This window comes from Elephas maximus, chromosome 18, assembly GCF_024166365.1.
Source record: "Elephas maximus indicus isolate mEleMax1 chromosome 18, mEleMax1 primary haplotype, whole genome shotgun sequence".
Taxonomy (NCBI): domain Eukaryota; kingdom Metazoa; phylum Chordata; class Mammalia; order Proboscidea; family Elephantidae; genus Elephas; species Elephas maximus.
The window spans coordinates 72895324-72919902 of NC_064836.1; the positions used below are offsets into that span (position 1 = coordinate 72895324).

A 24579-nucleotide genomic window follows, 5' to 3' on the forward strand; every position below is an offset into this window, starting at 1 on the left:
TGCATATGTGCACTCAGATATAACAACAAATAACCAAACCTGAAAACCACCCAAATAGTTATCTTGAGTAGGATGGATAAATAAGGTATGTTCATATAGTGGAATACTGTGCAGCAGTGAAAATAAATACACAAACATGAGTAAATCTCCAAAATATAGAGTTGAGGGAAAGAAGGTCATGGAAGAATACATAAGTAGAAGCCAACTTCCTTTTCAGACATTTGAAGTGTGAAGTGTGTCCTGAACATTCTTGTGGAAATATCCAGATTATGGGTGGAAAAACAGATCTGAAGCTCAGGATTTAGATAACAGATTTGTGTGGCATTTGAAGAAGTGAGAGACAAAGGAATGGGTGAGAATGACAAAGGAGAGAGAGGTAAGGTGGGCGATGGTACCAACTATAATGAACTTCTGAAATTACAGTGGAATGATGTAATAGAAAAGGAGAATTTAGAGAGGTAGGAAAAAGGAAATGTAGTATCAGAGAAGCCAAGAGAAGGGTCAGGACCAGGTATATAATTTTCAGGGCCCAGTGCAAAGTGAAAATGTGAAAGCCCTGTGTTAAAAAATAATTAAGAATTTCAAGATGGGGACAGAAGATCATTAAACTAAATACAGCCTTTCGAAGCATGGGCGCCTATGCAACTAGCTGCATAGGTTGCGTGGCTATGAAGTCGGTCTTGGGAACTCATGGTTAATAGGGTCAAATACATCAGGGGAATTGAGAAAGAGAAATGAAGAAAAAATTTAAATCCTTTCCACCTATGATTATTAAAGTAATATCTACTCTTAAAGAATATTTGGTAAACACAATAATGTATAAAAGTAATATCCATAATTTGATTCTCTTAGCCAATAGCCCTTAATCTGATAACCCTTAATATTTTGTTGATTTTTTTCCCCACTCACTTTCTACACACACACACACACACACACACACTAACACATGTACCAACACCTTAAAAAAAAAATTGGGATTATAGTCTATTTATAATTTCATTACCTTTAAAAATTTAGTATTTTGTCAGAATTTCTCCAGGTCCTTAAATATTCTTCAAGAAAATGATTATTAATAAAAAATGATTTGATGGCTAGTTGTTCATTGGTGAACATAGAGAGGAAATTTGCTGGTCAGGCTCCACATAAGTGAGGAATAAATGAAAGCTGAAATGGAGGCATCAAGTATAGACACTTTTTCAAGATGTTTGATCGTCACAAAAGGGGACAGGAAGGGTGGTGTCTCATGGAGGTAGAATGGTTGAGGGAACATTGTGTGGGTGTGGGAGACATAAATATAGCTGTAGGCTGTGGAAGCATGCCATGGAAAGAAAGAGATGGGTGTGGGGATCGATGGCATGCATTTTTGGAGGAGTTAGAAAGAGAAGGGATTGAACATATGTAGTCGGAAGGACCAAAGTGAAAAAAAAAAAAAGAAGAGTAAAGGAGGAGAGAATGGATTGTACATGCTGAAATGCTGATGCACAGAGAAGGACAGGTGATTAAGTTCACATCATACAGAACACTCTTAAGAAAATAGAAACTGATTGGAAAGGCATGCTTTGAGGTTAGTGATAACAGTTTGAAAGAGTCGCTATGGAAAAAGCGACAGAATGTTGAGAGATAAATTTCAGACTTGTGAACAGCAGTGAGGACCCACGTGAGGCCTGTGGTGTGATTTTGGAATGGAAACAAGTGAACTTGTTCAAGTTTTTTGATAATATTCAGCATCCTGGTACATGAGTAGAGAAAGTGAGTGTTAGAGTTTGCCTGGAGCTGACTCTCGCTAAGGCCAAGTGTCATGGAAGAAGGGAGGCCCAAAGTACTCTGGGGTAGTAATGGGAAAAATATTAAAATTGTTCACTATCAGAGCCAATAGTGGGTGAGGAGGCAAATAAAGGAGGAAATGAAGTGATGGAGAAAATAGAGGAATGAAGAGGCTGTGATGAGGGTAACTGACCAGCAAGTGAAGTAGATGCGAAATGGGAGGAAGGACTGGAGGTTGTGGTCAAAGAAGAAAAATTCAGAGTTAAAGGGAGAAGTTTTGTGAAATAACAGATGCGCGGGCAAATGTAACCGTGGTGATGAATTTGGGTAGAGTGGCAGGTCCTGCTGGCAGAAGAGGTAAAAGAACTTTGAGGCCAGAGTGTGGAAAGGGTCATCTATGTGGAAGTTGAGAATAACAAGATGTTGGTATGAAATGGGCTGAGAGAAGACTGTAGCGAAGTGTTGAACTATTAAGACAGATACTCAAGAGTCCAGAAGTCTGGCAGAAAACACCAACAAGGAGGGAGCTGAGAGCCAGGGAAGGTTGTTTCAAAAGGCCAGGTGGTAGAATGGTGACATAGTAGTGGTTGAGACGAGGTAAGAGTGTGTTATCTCCTGTGTTATGATTCTGAGGAGCAACAGGAATAGATATTGCTGGGGAGGTTTGACCTACTGTCTGGTCAAGGTCAAGGGAAGAACAATACAAGGACTGGATGTATGGGGGTTTGTTCACAATAAACCAGGAATTCCACAGGGGACAGTGTTGAGTGCTGGTCCACATATCTGGGTGTCCACTGGGTGTTTATGCACCCATGTCCACCTCAACATCTGTCTCTACATCACCTTCCTGTATCATCAGTAAATACCCTTTTCATTTAATATTCTCCAAGTCTTTAAACTCTTCCAGATTATCACTTTGCTTCTGTGAGCCTGATGAGTGTGAAGAAAGGTTCTATGAGAATCTGCCAGATGGGTTAAATGAGTTGGCCAGAAGAACAGAGTAAGTCAGTGTTGAATCTGGGAAAGGAAAAAACCGTAACAAGGGACAACAGCAATAACAATAAGGAACACAAAGCAAATGTCAGGTTGGTGAAGAGCATAGGTGAGTCTAGAACTCTCACTCTGTGTTTATTTCTCTCTGTAAAGTATCTACGCGGCATTGGCAAAGAGTCACATGAAAACGAAGTTTCTCAAACACTTTCCAGCATCTGTCTACAGTCTTTGATGTTCATGGGAAATCAGAACCTTTAATTACAGCCATTGAAAGCCAGAAATAACAAAGTAAGGAAAATAATTTTTTTGAACAGTTATTAATTTTGACCTTGGCTTTACTGTCAATATTTGAATTGTAGGCGATATCCTTCTTCATATATTTACTTACATCCTTTGTTCTCTTACTCCAGGGCACTTTTGAGCACGTGGTTATAAAAATTTCTCCAGCAATTCTTTGCAGCCTAGCACAAGGATGGAGAAATGCAATGTGGGACTTTAAGCAAGGTTGGGGTTAGCAAAGGTACTACCACTTTCTATTGAAAAGAAGTTCAGATTACTGGTTTGAATGAATTATAAAATAGGAACATTTTAAACTCCATTTTTTTTTTTAGGTTATAAAGCCTACTGTATGTCATCAGGCACGTTTCGAAAAGAACATCTGGCATATGAAGCCTAATAAACTGTGGAACTCACAAGTACCTGAGTTTTGGCACACCAAAGCCCATTGCCATCAAGTTGATTCTGACTCATAGTGACTCTATAAAACAGAGTAGAAATGTCCCATAGGGTTTTGAAGGCTGTAAATCTTTACTGAAGCAGACCGCCACATCAGTCTCCTGTGGAGAGACTGGTGGGTTCAACCCATCAAACTTTCAGTTAGAAGAGCACTTTAACCACTGCGCCACCAAGGGCTCCTCCCTGTTTTGGCATGGGACTCTCAACTATACGGATGCTGGAACAAGATAAAGCTATTGGGTAGCTTTTCCAATAAGTCGTGGGGCTTCAATATATACTAAATAAAATCAAACTGATCTATGTCATATATATATATAATGTATATAACATTGCTGACAAATAATATCCACATAACTAGGTCAGTACAAGATTTTGTTAGTTGGTAAGTCATAGCCAGTCATCAGTGTTTCCTGATAGATTATTATGCAATGGACGCTGAGCTAGAACAAGACCTACTCCTCTCTATTCCCAAAGGAATTTACATTCTGGTTAGAGGGACAGCATACACAGCCTCGCACAAATCAAACACTGGCGTGAGAGGAAAAGGACTCCTTAGAGACCACCAAAATATCAGTCATCGGGCTCTGGGAAATTGGAGCAATTAAAAATTTCAGAGATATTTGTTATATTTTGATTGTATATATGAGGTCTAGCCTTACTGAATTTATTATTCTTTTGATATTTATTATTAGTTTTTGTTAATTGAAAACATTTTGCATTCATATCTGACACTAGGCATGGCACAGGAATCATGGAGCCACAGATTCTCAGAGCTACAAGAGACCCTGGAGCCCACAGCCCCTCTGAGGGCTGATTCTCTTTAAAATAAAACTCTTCCAAATTCTTAAGGTGGCTCTGTGTTTACCATGGCAAGGAGATGCTTGGAGGGAGGCTGCTGGTGCTAGAGGAGATATGGTGGAAAGCAAGGACTAATTTTTAGTGAGATTCATTAATTAACTAACAAATATTTTACTAAGAGCCTGCCAGGTGCCAGGCACTATTATAGATGCTCAAGATATAGCAGTGAACAAAAGAGACCAAATGCCCCACCTTCATGGGGCTTATATTTAGATCACTTGATTAGTTAATTTGTAGAGGAAAAATGCAATGCAGGGCGAAATAATCTACAAAAACTAGGGGGCAGCTGGCCAAAAAAGTGTTAATACTATAGTCAGGTAGAGACAAACAGGAAATGGAATGTGGGCGGCAGAAGTGCTGGTGGAGATGGGTGATCCAGCAAAGACGACTTGAATCAGGAGCTAGGCGCTCGGCTCCAAGTAAAGGCTGAGGAGAGGTTTCTGACGCAGAGACTGGAACAGTAGTGGCCAAGCCAGCGTAAAAGTAAAGCCTTAAAATGGCAGAGCTGGGGTCCAGGCAGGAAGAACATGCTTCTCCAAATATCTAAGGAAAGGGAAAAGAGCATCCAGATTCTATCTGGGAGGAAATAGAGAGAATGGCGATCTCCCTAGGGGATGGGCCCTCACCAAACAATTGAGTAACTCATGGCTGTGTGGCAGATAGGATACAGAGTACTTCTAGGGATTGAGCATCATGTGTCTCCAGCTAGGCCATTACCTGCAGGTGGATTTTTCTTGCTGCCCAGCAGTGCACAATGAGGGGATAGTGATGCCCTCACATGGTCATGGTAAGGAAGTTTGCTTTCCTTCTTCTGGACCCAGATGCTGTGGCACTTACCTACCTCCAACTGGAACTACATTGGACTCCAGTGAAGGCCCACATGGTTTTTAACTGTAGAGTTCAGGTAATTTTCTCAAGTTGGATGAGCTTGTAGGTGTGGAGAGGGGATCTGGCACTGTGTCTGTGGTATAGCTCCATAACTCCATTCCTCTCTTGCTCCCATTACCAGGCCTCACTGCTTAGGCCTTGGGGAGAAGGTGGCGTGTCCCACAGGGATAATGCCTTTCTCTATAAAAAAAAAAAAAAAAATTTTTTTTTTTTTTTTTTACCTCTCTGTTATTTCTAGCAGTTTTCTTCCTTTGGAGTCCCTGGGTGGTACGAACGGCTAACATACTCAGCTGCGAAACCTAAGGTTGGAAGTTTGATTCTACTGAAAGGCACCTGGGAAGGAAGGCCTGATGATCTACTTCAAAAAAAAAATCATCCATTGAAAACCCTGTGGAGCACAGCTCTACTCTGACACACATAGGGAGTTGCCATGAGTCAGAATCAACTCCACAGCAGCTGGTTTTCTCTTCCTATAATTCCTTCCTGGTTGATAATTGTTGTCCACTCCCATCCCTCTTTTTCCTGGAAACCTCTCTACGATAATCAAATTCCTAGTCCCTCGGTCCTTTTTGTGAATTGCAAATTTTGAAACATCAGGCATTGCTGATTGTCAGTGCTTATCTTAATATTCTAGGCTTATTTCCTCTTGAAGGAATAATGCTTGTTACTGCTGCCAACAAATTATTTACTGGTCCTATAGCCCTGAGTTACATTACAATGGGGTCTCACCCTGACTCATGATAAATGATGTCTGGTTCCAGTCACTCCCTTCTAACCTTCAGGTTCATTCTGATCCTGAGGAACAGGGAGAAGGTGAGGGGTGGTTCAGATTGCTACAGTAGCGTCCTAATCTGAACATGCTCTGTACATCCAGTGTTTTGTTGCGCATGTGAACCAGCTGTGTCTGCCAGACTTCAGGAGAAAGGATGGGTGGAAGGGCCATCAGTGGAAAAGATTATGTGGAATGAAAGTTTTGGGCCAGTAATTATTCCCTTAAATCTTTGGGTGGTTTCCACAGAAGTTGACTTTAGGCAAAGATGTAGGGTGGTGTAGGGAGGTGGATGGGAAACCTGTGTGGCCACTAACCCCAGTGAAAATCCTGTTTTGGCTCAGTCCCATGCTGAAGATGCTGAATGGCCTTCTCTTCACATATGCTATAAGACCCTTTCTGGAAAGAGGCAGTTTGGAACCATCTTTTCTTGAATATCTGCTTTGTACCAAAAACCGAACCCATTGCCATCGAGTCAATTCCAACTCACAGCGACCCTATAGGACAGAGTAGAACTGCCCCATAGGGTTTCCAAAGAGCAGCTGGTAGATTTGAACTGCTGACCTTTTGGTTAGCAGCTGAGCTCTTAACCACTGTGCCACCAGGGCTCATGCCATCAACATGTCATTTAATTTATCTCATGAGATTTGGTGACATGGTCATTATTATATTGCATCAGTTTATTTTGAGGGAATAAATGCTTAGGACCACACCCATGGTCACAGAGCCAGAATGTGGCAGAACCAGGATCCAAATCAGTTCTGACCAATGCTGATGACAGTGGTCCTGTCTCTCTGGGTGTGTTCTGAAGGTGAGATAACACCTGGCCAGGACTAGCCATTCCTCTGGCTTCCAGCTTGCTTTAAAAGTAAAGTTTTTAAGCTCGAGAACAATTAGCAGAGAAAAGGAAGATAGTTTCCTTTGCTAAGCTTTTCTTTGTCTTAAAATTTTTATTGTGCTTTAAGTGAAAGTTTACAAATCAAGTTAGTCTCTCACACAAAAACTTATATACACCGTGCTACATATTCCCAATTGCTCTGCCCCTAATGAGACAGCCCGCTTCCTCCCTCCACTCTCTGTTTTCATGTCCCTTTTGCCAGCTTCTAACCCCCTTTATCCTCTCATCTCCCCTCCAAGGAGGAGAAGCCAACATAGTTTCAAGTGTCCACCTGATCCAAGAAGCTCACTCCTCATCAGCATCCCTCTCCACCCCATCGTCCAGTCCAATCCCTGTCTGAAGAGCTGGCTTCAGGAATGGTTCCTGTCCTGGGCCGACTGTAGGTCTGGGAGCCATGTCCGCTGGGGTCCTTCTAGTTTTGGTCAGACCATTAAGTCTGGTCTTTTTATGAGAATTTGGGGTCTGCATCCCACTGCTCTCCTGCACCCTCAGGGGTTCTCTGTTGTGTTCCCTGTCAGGGCAGTCATCGGTTGTAGCTGGGCACCATCTAGTTCTTCTGGTCTCAGGCTGGTGTAGTCTCTGGTTTATGTGGCCCTTTCTGTCTCTTGGGCTCATAATTACCTTGTGTCCTTGGTGTTCTTCATTCTTCTTTGGTCTAGGTGGGTTGAGACCAATCGATGCATCTTAGATGGCCACTTGCTAGCCTTTAAGACCCCAGATGCCACTCTTCAAAGTGGGATGCAGGATGTTTTCTTAATAGATTTTATTATGCCTGTTGACTTAGATGTCCCCTAAAACCATGGTCCCCAAACCCCCACCCCTGATACACTGGCCTTCGAAGCATTCAGTTTATTCAGGAAACTTCTGTGCTTTTGGTTTAGTTCAGTTGTGCTGACCTCGCCTACATTGTGTGTTGTCTTTCCAGTCACCTAAAGTAGTTCTTATCTACTATCTAATTAGTGAGTACCCCCTCCCACCCTCCCTCCCGCTCCCCTCTCGTAACCATCAAAGACTATTTATTTCCTTCTCTGTTTAAACTATTTCTCGAGTTCTTATAATAGTGGTCTTATGCAGTATTTGTCCTTCTGCTACTGACTAATTTCACTCAGCATAATGCCTTCCAAGTTCCTCCATGTTATGAAATGTTTCACAGATTCATCATCCTTTGCTGATCTTGACACAGAGGATAGAATTTCATAGAATTATATTGTAAATTTCTATCACCATTTCTATGTTTCCACCACCCTCTTTCCTCTATTTTGAAATTAAACTTCTAAAATACTTTTAGCAAGATAATTAATAGACAGACCCTAGGAGAAGCAAGAACCTAATAGATGATAACGAGAACATGACAAATCAAAGGGGAAGAGGTAGGTTAGTCAATAAATGTTTGGGGGACTTGGTTATTTAAAGGAAAAACATATTTGGACCCTCACTTCATACCATACACAAACATAAATTCTAAATATCTTAAAACATTAAATGTAAACTTTTAAACATAAAAAAGTACAAACATCAGTGAATTTTTACCTGTGTTTTAGTCGAGAATGTTCAATCTAAATATAAAAGCATTGAACTAATTGGAAAGGAAACATATTTGGATTTTGTTATACATAAAAGTTTAACATATCTATATAAAAACAATGGGAAAGGTAATTAAAGACTGAACAACACATTGGGAAAATATAAGAGACAAGTATGATAGGTGAAGGATAAGAAGTCTAGATACGCCTCACCCTTTATGATAGAAATAATAAATCCCTACTGGGCGAAGGAAATTTTAGACATTTAACTCACAGAAGAGGAAATGTGGGTAAAACTTGTAGCCCTTTTCCTTTTCTAAATTTCCATTTTTCCTCCCTATAAATTTGCTTGAATTGTAAGGGTGTAAAGTTATATAGCTAATGATAATGATTCTGGTCGAGTTAAAGAAAAAAAGAGAACTTTGTGGTGGATCATGCTAACTTCCTCCTGAAATTTCTGATTTAATTATTACATGTAAATCTCTCTGGAATGGTGCACCCTGGGAAGGCTGGTCACAAAGTTTCAAGGTATGGGATGAGTGAAGGAGTTGAGCATGAGCACCTAGAAACAAAGGGAATCAGGGATTAATGGAATTCAGTTGACCTGAGTTGTCTTGATTCAATCAACTTGCAGGGCTCAGACATTACTGGCTCTATCGTTGTTTGTGGAGAACACATGGAATGGTTTCTTTGAGTGTTTAGTATATGCCAACATTACCGAAGGGGTATAGTGACTAAAATTGGGAAGGGAATGGGAAGGACAGATAGCCATTTTATCAAACTATGCTTCCATCCAACCATTTGTTCCTATCCTAAGGAGCTCCAAAATTTGAAGATGCTTTCTCGTCTTTGCTGGGAGATGCAGGTCTAAGATCTGTCATCTTCCCTATACTTCTGTGAGGGAGTAAAGACATACAGACCTGAAAATGTCACTCTTACCAGGTTGCTGAATTGGGCACCAAAGAAAGTATATGAAAGTACATGGAAGAGGCATGAATACTTAAAGTAGGAAAAAATATTATTAACATCTTGAAAGGGCCTTGTGCACCTTTTAAACTGAGGCAGTTTAGGCCCTGCTTCAGTCTTACAGCAAGCTGGGGGAGGAACTCAGATTTCAGACCTTTGGTGCAGTGTCTTTTTCCATAAAATTATAGAATTTTAGAGTTGGACTTGGCCTCGAGGTCATCTATTCTAGCCTCTTTTCTGCTGTATGAATCCCTTTGTCAACATCTGTCAGGTAGTCCTGTAGCCTTTTGTGGAAATCGGGACCCAACTACTTCCTCAGACTGTCGCTCTGTTTTTAGATATATCTTGTTGTTAAGACCTTTTCCTGTAATACTGAGCTGAAGTGTGACTCTTCTCAACTTGCTTTCAGTTCTACTTTCTAGTGTTTCACTTATTAGGTCCATTTGATGGCCATTCAGATATTTGAAGACACTTTCATTGGCTAAGGAGCCCTAGTGGCCCTGGCTAGTGCTCATATAGCCTGATATCAAGACAGCACTCTAATCTATTTCTACAAACTGGATGAACAAACTCAGAGTACTGGTTCCCCCCTGTAGTGCGATGCTGTGTATGAATCTACCTTTGTGGGGTGAAATGGACCTATCCCTTCTCTTGTTCCAGGCCCAATATTTTATCTGTGGATTCAAATGCAGCCTTAATTGACTCTTTTGGATAATGACATATGAAGCTATCTCATATTGAGTTTGTAGTCAACTAAAATCCCTAAGGTCTTCATCGAGCCCCCATGTTTACCGCTCTTAAAGCATACGCGTATCCACCTGCGTTGGAGCAGTTGCGCTTTTGGTACCTTATTGAGGGGCTTTATCTTGACTTCTGATATGATCGTGTTTTAAGATGTGCCTCATATTTATGTTTCCTGAGGACATTTTGGTGTCAATTATCAGTCACCCTTATAATTTTAAGTTGGGCAATTTGATTTCCATGATTTCTAGGTCTCCATTGAAGTCCTTTGTAAAAGTCTCCAAGCAGCACAGAGCTGAGAATGAGCCCTACGTTAAGTCATTTAGAGACCTAACTCAGGAGAGCATGGATCCTGAGCCTGGGGAATTTAGCCATTCGACTTTAAATTCAGTCATCCACCGGCACTAGCCCACACTTCTTACACTGTATCCATGGAGGTTATGAAAGACAGCTTACTCTATGAAATCCAGGTACATACTAATTATGGGGTTCTCCTGCTCTTTCCCTTAGTTGAATTCTCAAAAATGGGAATGAGCTCAGTATCAGATAACTTGTTTTTAGCACATCTTTGGTTTCAGGGTGGTGTCTTCTAGCGATCCATCATTTCTCCTTAAGTGTTCACAAGCCATCTGTTCATTAATCCCTTTGATAATATCTACATTATTCATCTAGAGTTTGCGGAATCTAACTTCATTCCACTTTTAAAAACGGGAACAGTAACATACTTTTCTTTAGCTCTCTGCCACAGCTTCCCTTTTCTGCATTTCTTTAAGGATTCTTGAAATTCTTTCCTATTACATTCTCTCAAAATAAAGAAAATGGGAATCATAGGTGAATTACCATGAAATCCAAAGAACGTTTTATTTAAGTTTGGATATTTCCAATGGGAATTACCATTTCTAAGGAGTTTGCAGTTGGTGTGTATGTGCCTGTGTGTGTATTATGGAAGGGGTTGGGGGAAGAAGACAAGGGAACAGAGGGGACCCTTGGCTTACTTTTATTCTTCTATGGATGTCTTGGGACTAGAAAAGTGTTAGGAATACAAAGCTATGTGAATGGAACATATGGAGTTAAAACTTTACTATGGTGAGCTTACTCTTTACTTTTTCTACCTTTAATTATTACTAGGCAGAATAAATGTTTTTAATTGTGGAGACTTATACAAAGAAAAAAATCAAGGACCTACTGCCTTTATAGAACTCCTTTCTGCACTTTTTGTCCTTGAGGATGCTGACTTCAAAACCAATTCAAACAAAACAAAACTAAACTAAACAAATGGACAAAAAAATAAAACAGATTACCAATGGTCACTTCAGAATATAGGGAGGATAAATAAAAGCTTGAATGCTTAAAACCTTTATTTTTGACAAAAATCATTACAATCAGGATGCCTCTGCTAAAAATTCAGGGTGCCATAAGACTGGATAACTAACAAATGGCTTTTTCTCCAGTTAAAGCTTTCATCTTTAAGTGGTCTATGAATATAAATGACTACGTAGTTTATATTTAAAAACAAAACTCCACCATATTCATTTTTAAAAATGCAGCTAAATACTATTTGGTAAACTTGACATTGTAAGAGTTCTTCTAAATTAAGCTCTGGGGTTTACTCTTTCAGTCTTCCTGTTCAGCAAGCCCTATGCCTTGTGACATTACTTCTGCTGTGTTTACCAATAGGGTGAGCCTGGGCTTGTGGTTGTGGCAAAGTCAGCCCCACAGAAACTGAAAGAACTTAATCTCCTCTGACTTGAGGGAAGGACCAATGGGCTGGATGGGGAGCCTGGAATATCCAGTGGTCTTGAGATATACCATTTCTGCCTGATAACTCCTGTCCTTGTGAAGTTTAGAAACTACAGGCTGGATTGTCCCGGGTTTCAGCCTGAAAAATTTCTTATTCATGAAGTATTTCTTTTTTGGAACAGCTTCCATACAAATCATCATTACTTGACAGGTTAGCTTTAGTATTAACTAGTTAACTGCTTTTTCTGCCTACAGTCTTTAACCAATTTGGCATAATGCCATCAGATTCATTTTCCCAAATCATGGTTCTGATTGTCAAGATGGTGACCACTTTCAACCCCTATCCAGGATTATATTTCCTTCCTAGCTGGAAAGGTGATGAAAAAAAAAAATCATATATCTGCTTTATAATCCCTGGACATTTTATTGATGGAAAAAGGGTATTATTTCTTGGTAGATAAAGCAGTTGCCTTTATAATAAGGCTGGCGGTATGGGATACCTGAACAAATATACAATTCACAAGGTAATTTCAAATTTTATTCTTTGATTTGACATTTGCTGAAACTATTTCACTCTTGTATACTGATTCATGGCTTTAATTTGGCTTAGGAAGGATTTTCAGTATAATCTACAAGATGTAGATTTACAAACAAAGCAAGAAGATATGTACAATCAATGCTAAGTAAACTTTGTGTTTTCTTTAACATTCCCTAAAATTATCCTGAAATAAAGGACTATTCCCTAAAAAGATTAAAATTATTATACAATTTATTCCGTTGTGACTTTAGACAACTAGTGCTCGCCAAATATTCTGTGTGTTTCCCTTCATTGCCCAGTGTTCTTTGCAATTAATTTGAGACCTGTGACTAGTTATGGCTGGCGGATAATAAGTAAAAGAGACATGTGTCTCTTTTGGGTCAAGGCAAATTGAGAGGCCACACATTCCAGATGGTGGAACCTCGTCAGCCAGGGGTCCTGGGAGACTGTGTTCAGGAGAACATTCCATGGACCAACGCTGGACATGGGGCCTTAGCCAGAAATAAACTGAGATTTGAGAGTTCATTTGATCTACATAACCTAGCCTCTGCTAACTAATATAGTAGTAAAACAATATGTACCTGCAATGGAATATTACTCTGCCATAAAGAGAAATGAAGTCCTGGTACATGGCACAACATGGATGAACTTTGAAAACATTATGTTGAGTGAAATAAGTCAGTCACAAAAGGACAACTATTATAAAAAAAAAAATATGATCTCACTAATATGAACTACCTAGAATAGGCAAATGTATAGAGATCAGAGATTGATAGTAGTTACCAGGGGCAGGAAGGAAGGGAAAGGGGGAAGTCATTGTTTAGGAAGCAGTGAGTTTCTGTTTATGGCGATGGCAAACTTGGCAATGGATACTGGTGAAGGTTGCACAACATGATTGATATGATTGGCCTCACTGAGTTGTACGGGTGAAAAAATGTTGAAATGGCAAATGTGTTATCTATATTTTTACAACAATAGAAAACCCAATTGTTGTTGTTGCTGTTGTTAGGTGCTGTCGAGTATGCTCCGACTCAGCACAGCAGAACAAAACACTGCCCAGTCCTGCGCCTTACAATCATTGTGATGTTTGAGCTCATTTTTGCAGCCACTGTGTCAATCCACCTCGTTGAGGGTCTTCCTCTTTTCCGCTGACCCTGTACTTTGCCAAGCATGATGGCCTTCTCCAGGGACTGATCCCACCTGACAACATGTCCAAAGTGTGTAAGATGCAGTCTCGCCATCCTTGCTTCTAAGGAGCGTTCTGGTTGTACTTCTTCCAAGACAGATTTGTTCGTTCTTTTGGCAGTCCATTGTATATTCAATATTCTTCGCCAACACCACAATTCAAAGGCGTCAATTCTTCTTCGTCTTCCTTATTCATTGTCCAGCTTTCACATGCATATGATGCAATTGAGAATATCATGGCTTGGGTCAGGTGCACCTTAGTCTTCAGGGTGACATCTTTGCTCTTCAACACTTTGAAGAGGTCCTTTGCAGCAAATTTACCCAATGCAATGCGTCTCTTGATTTCTTGACTGCTGCTTCCATGGCCATTGATTGTGGATCCAAGGAAAATGAAATCCTTGACAACTTCAATCTTTTCTCCCTTTATCGTGATGTTGCTCATTGGTCCTGTTGTGAGGATTTTTGTTTTCTTTATGTTGAGGTGCAATCCATACTGAAGGCTGTGGTCTTTGATCTTCATTAGTAAGTGCTTCAAGTCCTTTTAACTTTCAGCAAGCAAGGTTGTGTCATCTGCATAATGCAGGTTGTTAACGAGTCTTCCTCTAATCCTGATGCCCCATTCCTCTTCACGTAGGCCAGGTTCTTGGATTATTTTCTAAGCATACAGATTGAATAGGTATGGTGAAAGAATACAACCCTGATGCACACCTTTCCTGACTTTAAACCAATCAGTATCCCCTTGTTCTTTTGAACAACTGCCTCTTGATCTATGCAAAGGTTCCTCATGAGCACAATTATGTGTTCTGGAATTCCCATTCTTCTCAATGTTATCCATAATTTGTTATGATCCACACAGTCGAAAGCTTTCACATAGTCAATAAAGCACAGGTAAACATCCTTCTGGTATTCTCTGCTCTCAGCCAGGATAGATCTGATATCAGCAATGATACCCCTGGTTCCATGTCCTCTTCTCAAACTGCCTGAATTTCTGGCAGTTCCCTGTCGATATACTGCTGCAGCCATTTTTGAGTAATCTTTAGCAAAACTTTGCTCATGTGTGATATCAGTGATACTGTTCTATAATTTCCACATTCGGTTGGATCACCTTTCTTGGGAATAGGCATAACTATGGATCTCTTCCAGTCAGTTGGCTAGGGAGCTGTCTCCCATATTTCTTGGCATAGACCAATGAGCGCCTCCAGTGCTGCATCTGTTTGTTGAAACATCTCAGTTGATATGCCATCAATTCCTGGAGCCTTGTTTTTTGCCAATGCCTTTAGAGTAGCTCAGACTTCTTCATTCAGTACCATCAGTTCCTGATCATGTGTCACCTCTTGAAATGGTTGAACATCGACAAATTCTTTTTTTAGTATAATGACTCTGTATTCTTTCATTTTTGTTTTGATGCTTCCTGCATTGTTTAATATTTTCCCCATAGAATCCTTCACTATTACAACTCAAGGCTTGAATTTTTTCTTCAGTTCTTTCAGCTTGAGAAATGCTGAGCGTGTTCTTCCCTTTTGGTTTCCCATCTCCAGCTCTTTGCACATGTCTTTATAATACTTTACTTTGTCTTCTCGAGCTGCCCTTTGAAATTTTCTATTCAGTTCTTTTACTTCATCGATTTTTCCTTTTGCTTTAGCTGCTCGATGTTTGAGAGCAAGTTTCAGAGTCTCCTCTAACATCCATCTTGGTCTTTTCTTTCTTTCCTGTCTTTTCAATGATCTCTTGCTTTCTTCATGTATGATGTCATTCCACAACTCGTCTGGTCTGTGGTCACTAGTGTTCAATGCATCAAATCTATTCTTGAGATGGTCTCTAAATTCAGGTGGGATATACTGAAGGTCATATTTTGGCTCTCATGGACTTGCTCTGATTTTCTTCAGTTTCAGCTTGAACTTGCATATGAGCAATTGATGGTCTGTTCCACAGTTGGCCCCTGGCCTTGTTCTGACTGATGATATTGAGCTTTTCCATTGTCTCTTTCCACGGATGTAGTCAATTTGATTTCTGTGTGTTCCATCTGGCGAGGTCCGTGTGTATAGTCGCCATTTACGTTGGTGAAAGAAGGTATTTGCAATGAAGAAGTCGTTGGTCTTGCAAAATTCTATCATTCGATTTCCGGCATTGTTTCTATCACCAAGGCCATATTTTCCAACTACTGATCCTTCTTCTTTGTTTCCAACTTTCGCATGCCAATCACCAGTAATTACCAATGCATCTTGATTTCATGTTCAATCAATTTCAGACTGCAACAGCTGATAAAAATCTTCTGTTTCTTCATCTTTGGCCCTAGTGGTTGGTGTGTAAATTTGAATAATAGTCGTATTAACGGGTTTTCCTTGTAGGCATATGGATATTATCCTATCATTGACAGCATTGTACTTCAGGATAGATCTTGAAACGTTCTTTTGGACGATGAACGCAACACCATTCCTCTTCAAGTTGTCATTCCAAGCGTAGTAGACTATATGATTGTCAGATTCAAAATGGCCAATACCAGTCCATTTCCGCTCACTAATGCTTTGAATATCTATGTTTATGCCTTCCATTTCATTGTTGATGATTTCCAATTTTCCTAGATTCATACTTCATACATTCCAGGTTTCAATTATTAATGGATGTTTGCAGCTGTTTCTTCTCATTTTGAGTCGTGCCACATTAGCAAATGAAGGTCCCAAAAGCTTTACTCCATCCACATTATTAAGGTTGACTCTGCTTGATGTGACAGCTCTTCCCCAGTCATCTTTTGAGTGCCTTTCAATCTGGGGGTGCTCATCCTCCAGCACTATATCAGACAATGTTCCGCTGCTATTCATAAGGTTTTCACTGGCTAATGCTTTTCAGAAGTAGACTGCTGGGTCCTTCTTCCTAGTCTGTCTTAGTCTGGAAGCTCAGCTGAAACCTGTCCTCCATGGGAGACCCTGCTGGTATCTGAATACCGGTGGCATAGCTTCCAGCACCACAGCAACATGCAAGCCCCCACAGTACGACAAACTGACAGACATGTGGGGGTAATCCTAGTTAGTGTGTGTATATTCATATTTTGTGTGATTGCGATGTGCTATCCTAGATGTGTGGGGGTCATCACGTAATATGCAGTATTACCTGTCTGAAATCTGAAACATTCTGAGTTCAGGAACCTGTCTGCCCCAAGGGTTTGGTAGTGAGAGTATGGCCCTGCATTGTCCTTATGGAGAAACCACCGTTTAGCTCTGTTTTCAAATCCTATGATCTATTTGAATGTGTTTAATGAAACTAACTTAGCATGGATTGAGATTTTGATAATGACAAGATTCTTTATGAATGTTTTAGGAACAAATTTTCACAAATCATAAACTCAGTTGTACAAAACTATGCTTCCTTTATTTCCTACCACTGAACTTAGTTTTTACCTCAAACCCCCATCACCACCCGATAGCAGAAAACTTCGGGTAAATTTAGTTAAATTAGTGATTACTCAGTCACTTAAGTTAGTGGCTCAGTCAATTCAAGAAAACGAGCCTGCAAATATTGTCCTTTGCCCTTTCTCTTCCTGAAACAGGAAACTTTCAGAAGCTTCCCTCTCTGCCTACACTGTTTAACTCTTTCCTGCTGCCAGACCATGCTGATGTGGGGTAAGTGGATCAAATTCTGCACCCAGGCTAATCGCCTCTGTTATCTTTGCCTTAGAAGTTAGACCCAGCTTTCAGAGTTCCCCAGACCCAATGGAACTTTCAGCATTCTTCCCTCCCCACTCCCAAAGGGTAGGAATGGGCCCAAGGGGTTGGAATGCCCATGTTTTTCTGATTGCAGAAAGATTTACTAACCAACCAACTAATAACTAACTTTTATTCTCTCCTCCAAGTGATGGGGCAGGTATTCTTCTAAACTTATTGTTTAAGATGGTGACTTAGTTTCTGATATTTAAACAGCAACATCTCTCAAAGCTATTTTATCTGACATAGATTTACAAAACTCTACATTGAGGGTCAAAATATGTGTAACAAAAAACATATATGACTGTCATTCTTTATGTTCTGGCTGTGGTTGTTCTATTCCTGGCCCTGAGGAATTAATATTATCTTACTCAATGGGTAAAAGCTGGAAAACAATGGGCGGGATGAGGGATGGGGTGGAATACCTGGTTAAAATCAGAGAAGTCTATTCTACTACAGTTGTGTAGGTCCATTTGGTATCATTCAAAACCCAAGCTGCCAAAGCTGCCTCCTGTGCAAAGACAGGAGTTTTACTTATCCTTGCTTAAGGGGTTTTCAAACTGGCTTCAAGAAAAAGCGAGGAGGAAGCTGGTTGAGTGGGGAGTCCTTTCCTTCTTATGGATCTCCACCATCCCAGCCTCAAAGACATCACACCTGTGTTCAGTCAAAACAGCTTTTCATGTCTTTTATACATTGTAGGTCTATATATGAGAATTTAAATAGAGTGCTGCTAATAAAAATATTTTAAAAATCCTTGTATCTTAAATACTCATCTGTTAACTGAAAAATGAAAGGTCGGTGGTTCGAACTCACTGCTCTGCAGGAGAAAGATGTGGCAGTCTGCCTCCGCAAAGATTACAGCTAGGAAACCCTATGAGGCAGTTCTACCCTGTCCTATAAGGTTGCTATGAGCCGGAATTGACTCAATGGCAATGGGTTTGTTTTTTTGTTGTAGCTAACTAGGCTTGCAAAAAAGAAAGATTTTTCAAATACCTAGGTCCATTTGGGAATCAAATTCACCTGTTACCAATCACTCCTTAATGGGAATCAGCTGCTGTTTTAGCTGTATGTGACGAATTCATCCAGAATCCCCGAACATAGTGATGGTATCTGCCAAGATCTCATTTATGGTGTCTGTATGTTTCAGGCCCCGGGAATTTTCATATTAAAAGGCCTTGCAGGATGTGGCCGTGGCTTCACTGGCCTCCCTCTGTTGGCCATTTTTAGCTTTCAGAATCTGTTGACTGGAACCTTGCTGCTTATATGCACCTGTGCTTATATCTGACCCTTGACACCCAGCATTCTGGACAGAAATAAAAGTGGACTGTTGGGTATATTTTGGAAGTGCACCAGAACTGGTGAACGGCAGAGTCCTGATGTTGCATCATGCTGCAGAGTGATGGCCTTCAGCATCCTGGTCATATAGGAGCTTAGAAAATGCCATCAGATTTCAATATGAAAAAGGACTTATCTGAAGAAAATAGTGGAAAGAATGGTTAATCCTTTTATCTTTGAACATCGAGTGAGATACATTTCCAGCTGCTGTTCTCCATTTTTATGTCATTAGACCAATGTTCTATATAAATAATTCAGATATAACCATTTCATACTCAAACAGTTCAATATGTCTGTAACAATCAAACAGCAATATGACATTGTTGTATCAGATACCAACGTTTACTGTGGTATCTCTAGGGTATACGGTAGAAAACAAAACTGGTACGTTACTCGAGTTCCTTTCACTGTGATTTGGAAATAATAAATCTTCATAGAATGAGGCCTTTTTTGGACTAGCTTTTTTATTTGGAAAAAAAAAAAAGGTTCAATGTGTGTTGGTAAGGATTGCGTTCAATAATGTTTGCTTTTCTTCTGGCCACACCATTTTGAAAGCATGCTAAACAGAGTTCCTCTCAACTCTAGTTTGTTATAAGTCTTTTTTTTTAGCTAGTTAAAATAAGACGACACAGTTCTTAAATGAGATGTGACTTTAGGGTATTTGTGGGAAAACGTTCGTACGTAACCTAAGACGTTTAGGCTAGCCAACTAGTGTAGTAGCCTCTGAAGCCTCTGGTCGAGTATAGATAAACGTCTTCAGTATAAACCTAACCAGCTAGCTATCTGTCTCTGAAAAAGACTCCATTCTTAGAATGAAAAGAATAGGGCAATTAGAGGATAATGATCCTATATCTATTTTTCATTCTTTTTAGTGTCAGGTCTTCGAAAATCAAACAATTATTTTAATTTCCCCTAAATATTTTGTTTTTTAAACACGACACTTTAAATCTAAGAAAAAAAAAAAAAGAAAGGCCTTGCAGACAGCTTCTTTTCAGTCCTTGCTGTCTGCATAGCATTATAAAATTTTGGTTGTTTGTTTCTGTTGCCTCGGTAGAAAATCTTTGTTCACATTTTTACTGCTGTCTCTTGGGAGACGGAGAATATAAAACAAGCCCTTTCCATGCTCACTTGGACATTTCATTCCTGCTGACCGAGGAAAGGCAGGGACAACTTGGATGCTTTCGCTAATTACAGAATTATTCCCAGTGCCTTGGCTCACCCCCTCCTCCCTCGTCATCTAGAAACTTGTACTGGCCTCCAAGCTCCCCTCCCCTCCCTCATTGCTCCCCGATCTGTCCATTTCTAACATGTCACCTGAGCGTTTGCTTTCTAAAAAAGTACATCTGATGATGTCACTCTTAAAACCCTTTAATGATTTTTGAAAACCCTTTAATGTCTTTGCATTTTTGACAGTATATAATTCAATTTCTTTACCTTGGATCACAAGATCTTTCATGACTTCCAGCATAATACTGGTAATTAACTATTATTGTGTGTCTCTTAGGTGTCTCTTACTAGCGTCGATACAAAGAAAAAAAAAACAAAAACCCAAAAAACCCATTGCCATTGGGTCAATTCTGACTCATAGCGACCCTATAGAACAGAGTAAAACTGCTCCATAGGGTATCCAAGGAGTGGCTGGTGGATTTGAACTGTCAACCTTCTGCATAACAACTGAGCTCTTAACCATTGTACTTCCAGGGCTCCAGCATTAATATAATAGGACCCTCCAGTTAACCTCATTTAACCTTCATAACAACCCTGTGAGGTTAGTAGTTCTAGCTCCATTTTTTAAAATGAGAAAGCTGAGTTTAGAAAGATTAAGTAATTTCCCCGAAGATAATGAATAGCATATTTCATCTACCCCTGGTCCATCCTATGCACCCTCGTGTCCCTGAAGCACCAAAGGCTTCACTGATGAAATTCACAGCATGATCTTTCATGCCTCTCTGACCCTCCTCATGCAGGGTCCTCTGCCTGGAAGGAGAAGAAACCTTAGTTACTGGTCAATCCGTAATCAAGGATCAAGATCCAGATCACATGTTCCTTCTTCTATTTAATCATGTTTTTCCCCCTTAGAGGCATAGTTAAATGTACCCTCTTTTGTGAACTAGTAACCCTTTGTGAAAGAGTCCTGCTGACACAACGGTTAAGCGCTCGGCTGCTAACTGAAAAGTTGTTGGTCGAACCCACCCTGCAGCTCCACGGCAGAAAGACTTGGTGATCTGCTTCCATAAAGATTTACAGCCTAGAAAACTCTATGGGATGGTTCTGCTCGGTCACATGGGTTTGATATGAGTTGGAATTTACTCAACGGCACAAAACAACAACAACAACCCTTTGTGGACCTGTCACATGACTAGATGGTGGATCCAGGGCATGAGGAGCGTCCTCCGACCTCACTCTTCACCCAGGGACTGTCGATTCCATTAGAAGGCAATTATTTCAGGAAGCCGAGGTTGAGGAGTGTGTAGAGTAACTCCAGGCTATGGTGCATTCCCACTGTGGATAGTCTAATATCTGCTGATTTTCCCTTCTTTAAAACTTTTTTTTTTTTTTTTTTGCCGTATTGAGACTGACTATGCTAGCATAAAAAGGAGTAGGTGTCCATGCACTCAACAGAGAGATTTCTCTTACTTTCTAGGTGTGGTTTTGAATCGAGATTAAAAAAAAAAAAAAAAAAACCCCAAAAGATCAGTTAGGTTCTTTGTACTATGGGCCTCTCTGACCCAAGATTGGCAGTTACCATCCTCTGCTATTTTAATACAAACATCAACATGTACAGAAAATACACAATGGATTAGAACAAAATTAAGCTAATTTCTTTATTCAGGACAGCAATGCCTATGTGAAACCAGGCAGTTCAGCCACAACCATAGCCCATAAACTGCGCTCCTCCAAGAGGAACTAAATAGCTTCTAGAGCATTTGCCTTAGAAGTAGGACTTTATAAAGTAATGACAATTGTCACTCTCCCCAAGTAAACTAAGAGTTTCTGGAGGAAACTTGTTTCCTGTAAAGTTTTTCCCTCCATAGTGCCTGGCCAGTGCAGGGCAGTAGCACATTCAGTAACTATATGCGTGGTGCCTGCCGTTGCCGGCCCCTCATCTTGGGAGTCACCGGGGATATGGCAGTGAACAAAATAGACAAAAAAATCTCTGTCCTCATGGATCTTAAATTATAGTGGGGAGACTTACTATAAGAACACAAGTAATTGATGAGGAATGCTATAGGAGACAATAATAAAGCAGGAAAGGAGAAGAGTGAGTGCTGTTGGCAACTTTAAACTGGGCTTGGGGAAGGCTGGCTGAGAAGTATGGCCAAAGACTTAAAGGAAGCGAGGGAGTGAGCCATACCAATGACTTTCTAGGGGAAGAGGGCTCTGGATAGACAGACCAGCAAGTGCAAAAAGCCAGAGATGGGAATGCAGTTGGTGTGATGAAGAAGGCCAGTGTGTTGGCAGCAGAATCGGCAGGGGTGGGAGGGTAAGAGGTGGGGTGAGAGGGTAGGAGAAGGAGGATTCAGAGAGGTAACGGCACCAGATTAATTAGGGCCCTGTAGCCATTAAAAGACCTTCAGTTTGGGGAGCCTTAGGGGAGGGGTGAGAGTGGGTTCTAAGCAGAAGAGAGACAGACTTTGATCTACATTTTACAAGGATCACTCTGGCTACTGTGTTGAGAATAGACTGTAGGGGTGAGAGTGGAAGTAAACTCGCAAAAGATATTTGTTGGTTGACGGGAGTGGAATTCATGGTGTTTGGACTTGGTTGTTTTATGAAGGGTGAGCAGTGGTGACAGCCTTCACAAACTGTTGTTGTTGTTAGGTGTTGTCAGGTCTGACTCCTGGCGACCCCTTTGTACAACAGAACAAAACACTTCCTGGTCCTGCACCATCCTCATGGTTGATGTTATGCTTGAGCCCACTGTTGTAGCCACTGTGTCAGTCGATCTCATTGAGGGTTTTCCTCTTTTTCACTGACCGTCTACTTTACCAAGCAAGATGTCCTTCTCCAGGGACTGCTCTCCTGGTAACATGTCCAAAATACATGAGACAAAGTCTCCCCATCCTTGCTTCCAAGGAGCGTTTTGGCTATGCTTCTTCCAAGAGAGATTTGTTTGTTCTTCTGGCAGTCCAGAATGGTGTATTTTTATTCTTTGCCAACACACCACAATTCAAAGGCATCAATTCTTTTTTGGTCTTCCTTATTCATTGTTCAGCTTTCGCATGCACATAAGACGATCAAAAATACCATGGCTTGGGTCAGGTACACATTAGTCCTTAAAGTGACATCTTTGCTTTTTAACACTTTAAAGAGGACTTTTGCAGCAGATTTGTCCAATGCAATGAGTCTTTTGATTTCTTGACTGCTGCTTCCATGGGCATTGATTGTGGATTCAGGAAAAATGAAGTCCTTTACAACTTTAATCTTTTCTCCTGTTATCATGATGTTGCTAATTGATCTAGTTGTGAGGATTTTTGTTTTCTTTATGTTGAGGTGTACTGAACACTGAAGGCTGTGGTCTTTGATCTTCCTGAATAAGTGCTTCAAGCCCTCTTCACTTTCAGCAAGCAAGGTTGTATCATCTGCATAACGCAGGTTGTTAATGAGTCTTCCTCCAATTCTGATGCTGCATTCTTCTTGTAGTCCAGCTTCTCAGATTATTTGCTCAATATACAGATTGGATAAATATGGTGAAAGATCCGGGTCCCTGGGCAAGTTGCTTTTGGATAACCCTGGCAAGGATGCCATGCTCCGGATAAACAATTTCAAGTCTGGTGTGTATGAGCCTGCACCAGCAGATGCTGGCTGTCTGCACGGGGGTAAGGCCCTGTGAGCCGAGCAATGTCATGAGTTTGAAAAAAGGGACAGTCCCCCACAGAGAAGCTCTTTCTCTTGAGTGAATGGATCAGACTCACCTTTGAGAACTTCCTGCAGGGCCTAGGCCTGAGGGCATTGGTGCAAAGTTTCAGTTGGTTTTCAGGCAGTGACCACGGGTGGTGGATCACAGCTGGGTGGTTCCCACCAGAGAAGTTCTACTTGATTAGTTCATTATTACTGATGAAACTCACTATGTTGAAAGGAACTCACATGATGAGACCACAGCTGTTTCACCGAAAGTGCTACTAACTCAAGTGTAAAGCTGTTCATGACCTTTAACCTTGGGCCTATGCTTCAAGGAAATAGACCCACGGGAAACAACCAAAAAAGTGATATGTGCAAATATGTTTTGCATTTTAAAGGGCATATGACTGAGAACAACCTGGTGTCCAAGAAGAAGGTAATAGCTAAACAAACATGCTCTTAAGAAGATGGATTGCTACAAAGCCAGAATAAAGTAAAATAAAAATAATAATTTTATAATTATATTTTATAATAATAATAAAAGTTCTGAAAATTCTTTTGGTGCACAGAAAGCTAGATAAGAGATTATTCAGGTTAATAATATTTAACACAAAATAGGATGTTTGTGCAATTTGACCTATTAGGTTGTGTGTACTCACAGACTAATGGTCTAGAGAAATGGAAATAGAGTTTAAGCTTATTGGGTTCTTTTCTGTAACCCCATTACCTGTTGCGGTCGAGTTGATTCCAAGTCATAACGAGTGAACTGCCTATAGGACAGAGTAGAACTGCCTGAAAAGGTTTCCAAGGAGTGGCTGGTGGATTCTAACTGCTGACCTTTTGGTTACAGCCAAGCTCTTAACCAGTGATTAGAAACGGAAATATAAACAATAAAGTCCCCAAGGAAGATGGGGGTGGGTGGGCTTTGAAGGTGCAGAATAAGGCTGGTGACTTTTTGTCCACATATGCCATTTAGACCTTCATTCAGAGATGTTACTAAGGTATGGCAGGTAGGGCGTGTGCCCTGGGCACCGCTTGTGGAGGGGCGCTACGGGCAGTCTCTATTGGCCATTGCAGTTTCCATCAGCAGCTGTGAGAGATCATTC

General features: G+C 40.6%; 1 pseudogene; it reads left to right on the forward strand.

Moving 5' to 3' along the window:
- Positions 1 to 18722, forward strand: part of LOC126061381 (protein kish-A-like) — a 39043-nt pseudogene extending 20321 nt beyond the window's left edge.
- The last annotated feature ends 5857 nt before the right edge of the window (positions 18723 to 24579 follow it).